General features: G+C 37.4%; 1 long non-coding RNA gene across 4 annotated transcripts; it reads left to right on the top strand.

The window, feature by feature from the left end:
- The first annotated feature begins 6 nt into the window (after window positions 1-6).
- Window positions 7-5603, top strand: LOC119344328. 4 transcript variants are annotated; one of them, XR_005166583.1, is made up of 8 exons: window positions 7-748; window positions 1997-2189; window positions 2514-2647; window positions 2745-3051; window positions 3866-3982; window positions 4167-4228; window positions 4884-5049; window positions 5247-5603. It is a non-coding gene; the product is annotated as an uncharacterized LOC119344328 (long non-coding RNA). The 4 variants fall into 4 exon arrangements; XR_005166582.1 differs by having other exon boundaries at window positions 4879-5049; XR_005166581.1 differs by having other exon boundaries at window positions 4865-5049.
- The last annotated feature ends 1994 nt before the right edge of the window (window positions 5604-7597 follow it).

Raw genomic sequence — 7597 nt, 5'->3', positions numbered from 1 at the left:
TGATTCTTTGCGTATTTGCAATGCCGTGACTGCAGAGGTATCCTTCTCTGTGTACCAAATATGATTCTTCGTGTATTGGGTTTGCACATGCTTGTGATTACCTACTCTATTTGCGCTGTAATGCCATATGTATATGCACTGGTAGAGGTAAAAGATAAATTCAGAGAAAGATAAAAAGGAAAGGACAGAGAAAGCTGAGGAAAATGATATTTGGATGGATACAGTTATAGTTTAGCTATTGCGAAAAATGATTGCTCCTCTCCTATTTAGTGAAATGTGTATGGGCTCTTTTATGTATGGTGGTTAGGACCAGCAACTTGATTACGTGTAGTCTACTTTAACTGACACATCTTTAAACCAAACTGAACAAATCCATTTTAGTTCTTCTATTCCTGAACTTATGTTTCCATGGTTTCATGGGTTCGGTTTGTGTTGCACATCTATGTGTCAACGACGACTATCAAACAAGAAAATTGCTCGCCAGCTATAGCCTATACATGTCATCTGTCATGGAAAATGAAATGCTCATGATCACCGCTTGCTTTCATGCCGCCACGGGCTATTGATCAACCCAGTGCGCGGGCAACTGAACGGATCTCCAATCTAGCGTCCTCCCTATGGCACCGCTCCACCGTGCCGACCAGCATTGAATATGCCATCGATCTGCCAAGAAGCCGCCTATCGATCTGCCAAGCAGCCGCCACGGGATGGTCATCCAGAACGCTATCCTGCCTCCATTCAAGCTCAGGTCAAACATCCTCTTCCATTCCGCAGCTATTACCTGGAATATTAATGACCATTTATTTGCTCATTTTCCTTAAATTTTAGGCATTCTTCACTTGTTGCTTCCTCATTTCTGAATAAATGCTTCTATGTTCACACAACCAGTTTGATTTTAATTTGCACTGAAACTAGAAAGCTGAGGAACTTATTGTTATGTTGCAATAAAAAATAGGAAGGAAGCAGCAATAGGAATAGGTAAATATTTCTTTTTATCTAATTAGAGGTCACAGTGCACTATATATTGTCCATAACATTTTCTAGGTTAGCTGTTCTACTGGTATACATAAAAGTAAATATGTCACTGGTGTTACATCTTCCTAATCTAGCAGATGTTTAAAGCTAATATCAGATATTTGAATTGTCAGACTCTTTTGCTCATTGTCAGACCATGACTAGGGCTTCCTGTTAAAGTTGTGTGGAATTATGCTTCTATGGTATTCTTTATTCTCCTATACCCTCCAAGGCTTCTGGTTAAAGTTTTCCGATGTGCTCCTGAAAGTGAATTAGTGGCACCCAAGTTTGCGCTCGTGCTTTCCTTCTGTTATGGCTTACCTTTTTGCCTTTGAGTGTGCTCTGTTTCTTCAGGGACTCATATTCTTGGCATATGCATGTACAATGAGTATTTTTTATCTGATCACTTATCTCTTTAACTAGAACTTAAAGGACCAAAAATATGAGGAAAATGAAAGCAGTTGCCACGGCCATATCTTGTCTCTTTAACTAGAACTTAAAGGACCAAAAGTATGAGGAAAATTAAAGCAGTTGCCAGGGCCATCTCAAAAACTAAAAAATTCGAGAATGTACGGAAAGCAAAAAACAAGAGGATTCAGTCTTCCAAATCTTTGTATGATTAAAGTTTCAATGGCTAGCATAATTTTGTGTACCAATATGTTTCTGCCTGTAAATCTGGGTGGAGTTCCCCATGGCTAGTGAATACCTTTCAACTGGATGCTCGAGGGAGCAGGGTACCCTATGATGCAAGTGGATGGTTGTATATCTGTTGTAAATCAAACCAACTGTTCCCTTTTTCTGTACTGCAATTGTGGTTATATTACTGGTTTATAAATTTGCAGAGAAAATGCATTTGCTGTACCCTATATCTGAGCTAACATCGTTTGCTTTCCAATTGCAGCTTTAGATTAGGCGTTTATGTCAAGTTTCATTTTTTCTTAATCCCAGTTTTGTGCTAATTTTTTTTTTCTTTGATGGGCAGTTGTATTGCCGACTGATGCAACCATGTGCTGATCTGCCGGCAGTGAGCGGGCAGAGTTGAGGGAAGGCGGCCAGCTGCCTGGCGGGTGCACCGGCGAGCACAACGTGGAAGAGCCTGACAGCCCGTCCACTACCAGCTTAGTTGCTGACTCTTTGATTGTCGTGCTGCCCCGTGCAATGGCCAGCTGGTGAAGGTATTGTGCTTAAGTTGTATTTCTCATGTTTATTGTATCAACAGATTGGCCATTGGGTCCTTCCCAACTGAATCTGTAGAAAGAAAAAACTACAAGGGAAGTACATATGAAGATACTGCAGTTTGCAGTTAACATCTCTTTCGCACTTTGTTTTCCCTTTGTTGCCACTCATCGATGCTTAAGTAAGCGCGAGGTTTCTTTTTGTTCTTGAGGTTCAAGTGGAATCTATTCAACTTTTGAACACAAAAAATCAATCTTGTTTGCTGCTGCATATAAAATTACAGTTCATGAATGAGTTGTTGACTTGTGTGACCCTGTCATCAGGGGAAGCCATCGGATTTATAGGACTTTGTTGGCATCACCACCATGCTTGTTATCACAATCAGTTTCACTGAGGAAAAAACTGCCAGCGACGTCTGCCCCTGTGCTCATCAAGGATTCCACTCTCCCTCTCTCTGGTTTATACCACTCCATTCGATTTTTTTATTTGTTTGGTTGTACAACATCATTATCTTAGATATTAATGGCAAAATGATTGTTCATTTCAAATTGCAGTTGGCTGGTCCTGCCCATGAATAGGATAAATCACAGCCGTGGGGGTGCGCGGGTCCCAGCCATGCGATGTCCGGTTGTCGGAGCTTGACGCCCCATGGGCGACGGTGCTGACCCACCCCCCTGGTGCCAACCCCCTGTCGAGCCAGCAGCCCTGGGCAGAGGAAGGCCACCCAGTCATTGTTTTCTCCACGAACAGACCAGCACTTGATCGACGTCTTCAGAGTGTTGGTGCTCTGCCTTTCAGCAGCAGCAACACTTCAGCGAAGTGGGCGGTTTTGTTGGGACAACGGAATCCGCTCATCTGAAGGTAAGCTCTGACTTATTCACGAGGTTGTACCACTGATCAAGTGGCATGACGTACCTATAGGTTTTATTCATGAGCTCCAAATGAATTTGTGGCTAAATTATGATTTTCTAGATTCTTAATGTCCAAGTACATTACAAACCTGAAGTCAAAACACAAGCTAACGATAAACTGACAAAATTAGATAGTGTATAGATTCCTAGATTGAGTATAATCTGAGGATTATTGCAGGGGTGTTTTAACCACGTCACCAGATTTTTTAAACATGCATGTCTACTAGGTCTCCACTACATAAAGTAACAACAACAAAATAAATAAATGGCTTTTCAATTATCAATCTTAAAAGAATAATAGAAGCATTGATTTTCAATATTGAAACTAAAATCAGTTCCGGTTTTAGCAAATTCAAATTAGGATTGTGAGTTCTTTTATCTTCAGCTTTCGTTTGTCTAAGTGGACACTACAACCCTAAACTCTAAAATCAGATAGGCTTGGCTCAACTCCTAAACCGGATAAAGTCCCTATAAGATTTTAATTTAATATTTATTTTGACTCAGCGGTTCTAAGATTTCAATTGAATATTGACATTGCGATGAATCGGAAGCTGAAATTGGCTTTCATTTTTGTACTGAAATGGATGTGGTATTTTTTTATTACTAAGATACCTCCACTTGTTTTCAAAATGGATTTTGATTTTTCACTGAAACTGATGGATATGATTTTCTACTAAAATGAAACCATTCTTTTTCGGGGTATATGGTATTGATATTAAATTGTGGTACTGAAATTATGATCTGGTCTACCGAATTTGTGGTAGTGAAACTGGGAATTGGACGAGCGCTCTTCTACTCAGCTACTCGGACATGCCCTCAAGGTCTCAGCTCATGAGCCTCCCACTCTTCCTTGTGAAGCAGCAAATGCAACATACCTAAAGGTGAATAGAGTATTTATTTGTACTATAAATGTCATAAGAAAAAGTTGACTATAGGCTGGTTATAGTTTACCCATGATTCATCATGTCATTCTTAGGTGCATAAACTAAGGTGTACATAATTTATTTTGTGGAGGAAGAATGTGGCAACTTAAACAGTATTACATGTGATGCCATGTCGCTGCAGGGAAGCATTCGCACACTCACGTTTGGCATGTTCCATAAGCAGACCTGTCGTCATTGGTTGAGGTAAGCAATGTTTCTTGCTTTCTCATATATTTGTTTTTATTCACTAAGTTTGACTTTGTACTTGGGAAGTCAAATCACTATTTCTGTTCAAGGTTGTCATGAAAATTTCAAAAATGGAATGGAATGAATTAACAGTGCGCTTCTGCATTTTTTGGTTTAGATGTTGCAAGGCTGCGAGGTGAGGGCAGACGGTGCACGTCATCACTGCCGCTCTCTCCTGTCTCTGTTTTTCTCTTTGCTGAAGAAATTTCACACAACCAGGAGCAGTGAATAGGGTTACAGTTTGTGAACTGAGATGTTTGTGTAGTTGCTGCACTTTTATAACTACTTCTGATTAGTTGCGGATGCAATGATGTTTAGCTGATGTGAAATATTTTTGACTAGAATCCTTGATCATGTATTTGTTCCATTTTTAAATTGATTTATTATGCTTCATACACACCAGAGACAATTTCATCTAAGGAAAATCAAGGTCTGATTGAAAAAAAATTAAGTTCTTGGCACAATTAACATTGGATGACCCGGCTTGCTATATTATGAACATGCTTGCTTTAAATTATTAGTTAATTGAAATAATTTATAATTTTATCTATGTAGTTGCATCCACCATATTTTGATAAAATTTACAAATGTCAGATTTTGTTCTTTAGCATAGGTTCATGAATGCCAAGCGCATCCTATCAACATCATCAAACTTTGGGCTCTGGCAGTTTGCTCTGTTTGTGAGGATGGGTCAGTAGTGCGCTCACCAAGTGGACAGCGGTAGAAGCAACACTCAAAAGGAGCGACACAACAAAGACAGAGGACGACATCGAGCGGAGGTGAGCCACTACCAATTTATCATGAAAGACTTCTGCCTCATGTGTTACGTCTGATTGTTTGAACTTTGTTGTTATCAAGCTAAAGGTCTTGTGGTTTGTGCGGATGATTTTCTTTCATAGCCTAAAATATTTTCCCTTAATATTTCTGAAATTATTATTTGTACATTATTTTCTGATATTTACCTCCTATTTTGCAGGCTATATAGAATGATTGCAGGTTTTAACCAAGAAGTCCTCAATAGGTGGACTGGCTCAAAATGGAGAAGCATGCTGGTAGCTTTTCTGTTGATTGTATTAAGCATTTAAGTTCGTAGCAATTCATAACGTCAAATCATTGGGATGCTTTGTAATATTTTAGAAAACTGTGTTTCTTTGCCGGATCTAGCGTGCTGTCTATAGATGTGCTTACCTATTTCCTTCTCACATATGGAATGGGTTTTCGGATAGCCTAGACATACGGAGACAATTTGGGGGTGTCGATTCTCTCTCTCTCTCTCTCTCTCTCATAGAATAATGAACAACCAATAAGACTAATATTATATACCTTCTCATCAGTCCTACCGTGCATTATTTGACTTTTGTGCTAATACAAGGAGAAAGTATGTTGTGAATTTGTGAGTTGTGACCTACTCCCTCCGTTCCTGAATATAAGTCTTTTTGGAGATTCCAATGTGGACTACATACGAAGTAAAATGAGTGAACTCTATATTCTGAAACATGTATATATATACATCTGTATGTCATATTGGAATCTCTAAAAATATTTAAATTTAGGAATGGAGGGAGTGTATTTTCTGGGCAAGTTTTAGCCTTTTTATTCGCAATTGATGCTCCATGCCATTCACCCTTTCACCCTTATATTTGATGTTAATGTTTAAGTGTATGTCTAATTAGGGTTTCTCTTGAGTTGGTTGGTGTTTGAATAGGAGTTGCTCACTTCCCTTTTATGGCATAGCTCCTATTACAACACACCCATTTTCTTTTGAGTTTTATGTGAAAATCCTTTTGAGCCGGTACACCAAATATGAAGTTACATAACTCAAATAAAATTGAAAAAGTGTTATAAAAATACAAATAAATGCCAATAAAATTTTAAACAAAAAATGTTATCAAAGATTGATATGTCTACCTGTCACAAGAGAGGTAGGAGTAGCATGTTCTAGAAGTTGTGTTTTCTGTAGTACTTTCTAAATGATAAATTGTATGGTTTCAAGCCCTTAAATCCATATTATGTAATAGTTTGCCAGGCAATTGCATATTGCAATTAAGTTTCTGGTTGTAACTTCTTGGACATTTGTTTAAAGGAAAAAAATCCTTCATGTGTTGTTTTTAATTAATGGATAATAACAATGCACTTGCTTTCATGAGGCAATCGATTTTAAGAATTAAAAAAAGGCATTCAAGTGTTATTATCATTTGTAATGCATTGCAGAATAAAGAGTTCAATGTTTGTGTACCACCTTCTTTATTTTGTGCATCAGGTGTATAGGTATGAATTACTTTTTTTATCGAAGTACATTGCAGCGAATTAGATTTCAATTATTTTTTTATTTGTTATTGCCTATCTTTCTATGTATGTATAATTTTACATGCAACCAATATAAATTTTCAAATGCCCGTGACAACGCACAGGCAGTCTACTAGTCATAGTAGGGAGGTAAAAGCTTGCCTTAGACTAGTCATAGCAGGGAGTAACTTAGATCAGTAACATGCATATGTTACTAGTTCACGTTGCTGTTACTAGTTCACGTTACTATCTTCATAGTGCAAACTAATATAAAGATAGTATCATATATGGCCTCATTTATTTTCTTGTAGACTCATTCTTTCTTGGGAGGTGCCTTATGATGGTAACTACCTATGTTACTTTATTTGTCTCTCTTATTAATTAGCCGTTACCTCATTTTTTTTGCTTAGGTGGCATCTATGTTATTCCGAGTATGGGTAGTCTAAGTGTAGGAAACCGATTCTTGGGCCGGTACAATAGTGTTAACGTCATTTTTGTTTTCTTTTCTTTTTTCTTTTAAATTTTTATTTTCTGATTTCCCTTTTAGTTTTTTAATGTGCCCATTGCACATTAAAAACATGTTAACCACCTATTTGAGAAAATGTTAAGCATGTATAAGAAATGTTCTTGATGTACATCCAGTACGTTTACTACCTATGTTACTCCCTGCATGGGTAGTCTCAAATGTAGGGAACCGATTCATGGGCTGGCACACTAGCGCTAACGTCATGTTTTCCTTTACTCTTTTTTTCTTTAATTTTTTTTGTTATTTTTTCTCTTCTCTCTTTTGTTTTTAATTTTAATCTTCCAATTTTCCTTTTAGTTTTTTAATGTGGTCACTGCACATTTAAAAAAAAAGTTAACCACCTATTTGAGAAAAAGTTAAGCATGTATAAAAAATGTTCATGATGTACATGAAAATTGTACAAATGTGTAGGAAAAAAGTAATCATCAAAATATGTATTTGAAAAAAAATGATAATCATGTATTAGAACATGTGAACCTAGTATAAGAAGTTTGTTAGTGTATTTTTCATAAAAT

Source organism: Triticum dicoccoides, unplaced genomic scaffold, assembly GCF_002162155.2.
Source record: "Triticum dicoccoides isolate Atlit2015 ecotype Zavitan unplaced genomic scaffold, WEW_v2.0 scaffold164384, whole genome shotgun sequence".
In the NCBI taxonomy this organism is placed as follows: domain Eukaryota; kingdom Viridiplantae; phylum Streptophyta; class Magnoliopsida; order Poales; family Poaceae; genus Triticum; species Triticum dicoccoides.
This window is presented reverse-complemented; position numbering and strand designations above follow the sequence as displayed.